The sequence below is a fragment of the Thermobia domestica genome, chromosome 3 (assembly GCF_964235325.1).
Source record: "Thermobia domestica chromosome 3, izTheDome1.hap1.1, whole genome shotgun sequence".
Taxonomy (NCBI): domain Eukaryota; kingdom Metazoa; phylum Arthropoda; class Insecta; order Zygentoma; family Lepismatidae; genus Thermobia; species Thermobia domestica.
Window position 1 is genome coordinate 3891883 of NC_137456.1, and position 6116 is coordinate 3897998.

Here is a 6116-nt window from a genome sequence, read left to right on the forward strand (position 1 = left end):
ACAACCATGACACTTTTCCGTCTATTATTTTCTTGTCCTCTGAGCATAATTCTGGACATTTTTTACCTTCTTGGAAAGCTATATATCCAGCTATATACAACAAACCTTCGTTTGACGTGTTTGCTTCTCACTATTTTCCTCCAGCGTTTCGTGTACAGAGTTCCGATGAAGCCCTTCATGTTCAATTGTATAATTACTACTTGAACATTCACCAGTTTTATGTTCGAGGTTCTCAACTATACTCTGTGATTCTTTCAATAGTGATACATAAAACTCGGAGGAAACATACGGCTCGTCACTGTGTTCACTCACATTCAAATTTGAACTTACAGCGGAAACATTGCGACTTAAAATTAGTTCCCTTAATCAATACTTAACTTCAACTCGTGTAGGATGATCATACTGTCCACCAGCAAGGGGTCAGCTGCGAAAAGAGATTCTCTAGCAATCCTGGTTAAGTCTACTCGTTAATATATATTGTATACCATATATACTTTTGACATATTCGATTAAAGATATTAAAGATTTAATAGATATTGCAATACCTTCCTGAAATGGCAAAATATTTTTGCTTCCTACTTTTCTTATACCTAAGGTAAGATTTAGCATTTGTGACAAAATACTTTATTGGGATTGAATAGAATTTCCAACAGCACTTCTTAAGGGCTTTCTAAAATCGAAAGGTAGGCGCGAATTAAAAACATCAAAAAATGTATCTATAGCCAAAATGAAGTTCGATAATGTTTCTTCCTTTGGATACACATACCGCACTGCCTTTGCAACACTTTCCGAAAAAAGTTCTGTTGCATATTTCACGCACTGTCTGTTTGTTCCATGAACGTTAATATGAATGTCACGAAGCTTGGGACATATTTTAATTTCATTACAGTCATATTTCGAAAGAGCTACTAATGGGAATTTTGAAATTCTCTCTCCTGATGGTGTTACATAGCCTTCATCTAAGAAATGATTTCTTAATAACTTAATCATGTGAGGAATATCGGCAAAAAAGAATATATTTCTTTTGGTGTCGAAAGGATTGCGATATGACGTGTTACTCATTGTTATCTCTAACTCTTTCCAAAGACGCCTATTTGATCCTCCAAGATCTGATACTGCAGCAACCACAGGATACCCTATTTCTTCTAGAGCTTGGACATTTGTGTCAAATAATGTTTTTGTAAACCTAATATCAAAATCAAAATATATTGGTTGTTTCCATTTACCCACTAATCCTCGAACCATCACCACTGACACCTGTTTAGAAGGTCCATATACAGTATCAGTCCGTTTGTCATAACAAGCTTTTTGTAGAATGTGCATTTCATCAAACGAGATCACACAATTTTTCTGAAACAGATAGACCTTCACCTTTGGCCTTCAATATGCATATGACTTGCTTCAGAAGACCTGGTTTACATTTTATTGAACGAAACCAACGGCGAATGGTACTTACACTCGGCAGTCCAAAATGGCACTTTTCGCGCAAGAACATGTATGTTTTCTTTGACAAAGTCCAAAGAGACAAACACATTATTCATATCTTCTTGTTGCCACTTAGTTCTCGTTTTCTGATTGAGTAGGCAATCGATTTGGCTATCAGTGAATGACGTTTGTAAAATTCTTCGATCTTCACTCGCAACGTATCTGCGCTGCCTACTGGGATTTAATTTTTTACGCAAATTCGAAATTTGAGGTTGATCAGCTTTGTTGCGGCTTTTTTCGGTTTCTAGTTGATTCTTTAAATTACGAGGGTCGTTCAGAAAGTAAAGAACGTTTTAGCATTATTAAATAAAAACAAAAGATATCAACACAAAACTTCATTTACAAAGCCACAGGACTCTACTTTGCTTTTCTATATAATCGCCATAGTTGTAGAGGTACTTGTTATAATGTGGGACCAGTTTTTTAATGCCGATATTATACTTATCTGCCGCCAAAGATTTCAAACAGGCTGTCAGTGCTTGCTTGAGTTCTTCATCGTTTGCGAACTGTTTTCCACCCAAAAGTGTCGGGAATAAGTGAGAATCACTTGGTACCAAGTCAGGACTATAAGAAGGATGACAAAAGATTTTCCCTTCAGTTCTTCCGTAACAAGTGATGGCCTCCCACTCCAATTTTCATCATGCACGCTGATTCTTTCTTGATTAAACATAATGCACCATTTCCTCAGTGATGACTCGTTCATTGCACTATCGCCATAAATACTCTTTATTTGCCTATAAATTTCAACAGGCTTAACTTTTTTGCGCCTTCAGAAAACGAATGACACTCCGTACTTCACATTTGGCGGGATTTTCGATTGGCGCCGCCATTTTGAATTGCTGTAAAAACAAGTAGCGTGACCGCACAGCATTGAGACTCGGCTCACACTGAGATGAAGGAAGGAGCTACTGCCACGCACGCGATCGCAGTGGTAGGGGGTCGGAGCCGCGCCCGATACGCAATCGTTCCTTACTTTCTGAACGACCCTCGTATTTAGCTGTGCACGTAATTCTTCGTTTTCTTTTATTAAGTTATTTTGGAGAACATTATCATTATCACATACATTATCACTCAGTACACTTTTACACTTCTTCTTAGGAGATGACGGCGATTCTTGTAGTATGCTCGCTATTTATCGTTTCCTCTCTCTTACTAACTGTCGATCACCTCGTTCTGATTTTTGGGGAGAAAAATTAGATGGTAAACTTATTTTGGGGACTGCATCTTGTTTAAGACGTTTTCTGGGAGGGAGGCCTAATAATTCATGTTTCAAGTCACGCTCATAATCATCACTACAAAAATGCGTAGAACAAATTCTACTATTTTCGGGCTTAAAACTGTCCACACCGCAGAGACCGTAGAATCCTTTGGGAAACGATGAAAAATAATGTCTTTATTACAACTTCTGCTGTTGTTCTTACAAGTTGAAACAGCACACTCAGACGGCATTTTCTTTAGTTATTAGACATGCACTCACTCAGCATTAACACACAAATATGTGATAATAATGGAAAAATACACACAACGAAACCCAGCTCACAACACAATCACAAAACAAACTAATTTCTAACAGAAATGCTTCTCAAATTCTTTTCAGCCACACACGTTTCCCATTATTTTGTATTTGTATATGTGTGTGTGTTTGTCCCTTTAGTTGTCGCCATGTGACGTCATAGTTTGACCACTGCTTCCACGAAGAAAAAAAGAGGCGTGTCTGACCCTAGCCTTATATAGAGTAGTCTTGGGTGGACCACCGATGGGCACTAGCGACATCGCGCCAAAAAATGTCGGCCCCGCAGCGACGATCCGCGGTGGCCCGACGCGACGAAACACCAGTGAACCACAAAATTACTCCCCAAAATATGTTGAATCGCCTATATACTTGGTTTGTTTACGTTAAGATGGGGTGGGGTGGGGGGGGAAATGGACGTGAACCGCTAATCTTATTATTACTAGGTGCATGTTCTTCCGACTTCGCCACGGAGGCAATGAAAGAAACGTCGCATGTAAAAGGATAAATCGTTGAGGTCTTTTTAATTTGGCGAATCAAGAGTGTTCCTTTAACCATGTACATTCGACTATAACCGTTTGGGATCAGATAAATGTGTTCGCCATGTAATTTTATAACAAAATGACGCGCGTCTATTTACATTTCATAGTTCTCCTATATTCACTTTCTAATGATCGGCTACAGTTGCCATCTAAATTCATACAATTATACGCACTTATCTCAAGATTTTTTTTACCTCATGATGTAGAGGCAGGGTGACCCACGGAGTTCACTCTAGGAACAATTCGTTAAGAAAAAAAAAAAATATTATAATAACCGGATGCACATAAGTGATAGTTCGTGTTGGTCCCTTCGCGATTCTCCGCGACGAATCAAAGGAGCGCGGTCCAAAATGATATCCTCGATGTTACGCGGTGGTAACTTCAACACCCCGACTCTAGATATCTGTTTAGACTCGACGAAACCCTACCTCAAGTAGCACACTAGCGGGAATCCTTTGACGCGTCGCTATATCGACGATCGACATTTACCGGCAAGTGGGCCAGTAGGGGTTGGCGACTTTTACAGTATGGGGTACCGTTTGTGGACTTTTATCATGAGAAATGACTTATACCTATATTAGGATCAGGGTTGGCAAGGTAATTTACATCGAGTAGAAAATCAGCTTTTACACAAATGTAAAACACTATTTTGCTCTTTTCATTCAAAAGTAGAACACAAAAAAACAATTTTTTTTGAAACTGCTAGTATCAACTGAAGAGAAATCTGAACTTTTAGATTTTATATTAGTAACAGAGATTGTGGAAAAGAACATGGGTAACGTGTAGATAATATTTCTTATTGTTTTACATTCATTGCAGATAACGGAGCGAACAAAAGTATTGAAAACTGAAACCGACAAAACAGTCAACAGTAAGTATGAAGTGGATGGGTTTTTGACTGCAGAAAGGATCGGAAGATGCGACCGCGAAGGCACATGAATATAAAAAGCACGCATTATTGCATTGTACAGCCGTCCCTTATTTTACCATGGCTTCTGTGGCTTAAAACTTGTTGACCACATAAATTTAAAACATAAAACATCGTTTGAGTACAAAACCTCACAGCCACAATCTCTCCTGGTCAGAACCTCGCGGACTTTGCGCCTTTAAGCAACGTCCAGGTTACGAAAGACAGCAGCTACTATTAAGGACAAGTCTAAATGGCAACCGGGATTTGAATCCAGTACAATTGGTGGGTCCACAGATCATGTGTACTAGTAGTAGTATTTTAGTATTACTAATGTGGCTGTTACTGTTGGAATTAATTACGTCAGTAACAGAATTATGGCAACTGCTGCACAATCATAATTCTGTGTGGTAGTGCTAAATTTCAGAACTCAAGTAACTGAATATACGTGCACAAATTCTAGAGTGCATACATCCTACACTGTAGACCTAAAATTTAGGACTTCTGAATGTTACCCACTAGTCTAATACACATCCAGATCCGGCAAGGTTTTGGACTTGGGAATCGGTGATTATACACTATATTCTAGAGCAATCTTTGTAAGGGTACAATAAAAGCAAACGATATGAGATATTCAGCTGTAAACCACAGCTTAATCCAGTATCTAGGAAACATTACCAATCAGTAGTAAACTTTTTTTCTCGTTCATATTCACGTGACATCACATCTTGCTCAAACTATGTATTTAGGACATCTACCACGCAAATACAGTTTTATCACTCAAAATAAAGGTAGTTTCATGCATGGACTATCGATTAAACGAAGAATTTATCTGTACGTCTCAAACCAAAGCACACTATAAAAATCGAATAATCTTGTATTTTAATGTCTGTGAACTAATGGGATTCGTGTTGGCAAAGATTTGAAATTGTATATGCTCATCTTTAAGGCAACATAAAATTTTTTGTATGATTTTTTTTTTTTTTTATTTATATTTTACTGGACTCTTGTACATGCAAATTTGGTTGATTATACTACACTGATTTCGTAAACCTGGTTGGGAACTTGGCAAAACTGCTGTTTTGGGCTACACTTGGAATCTCCACTTCGGTGCCCTCCCAAAACGCTCTTTCGCAAGTTTTTTAACGTTTCTAAGAAAAAAAAAATATTGCGATTTAGAGTTAGTACCTTTGATTTAATAGGTTCCTGTCTCAATATCATTTCCATCTATGGTATCAATGGCATCGCTAGCAGTTCTCTGGGGATGGGGCGAAGAGGAGAATTCAATTAAAAGTGATTCTAAGCTGAGTTAAGTCAAGATAATAGACAAATATTTATAACAATATTTGCAGCAAGAGTCGGCTTTCTACTTGGATATCGCCGAAACTATGCCTTACTAGTGTTTGATCATAATCTTCCCTTGGTTTAAACCATTTTTCTACTGCGGTCTGGCTTTTTGTGTGCTTCGGATATCTCTGGACAACTCGATCGTCAGTGACATGACTCACTTCTAATCAGAAAACGCATCTTTCGTTTCAGACTCTGTACACACTCTCCGTATAGATTTGATCAATTGTTAAGAGCGTCGAATGAAATATTCAGGTTCCTTGTCAGTACATAACTGAAATAAAACTTCCTCTATTTTTATAACAAAAAACAAAATGATTTAATA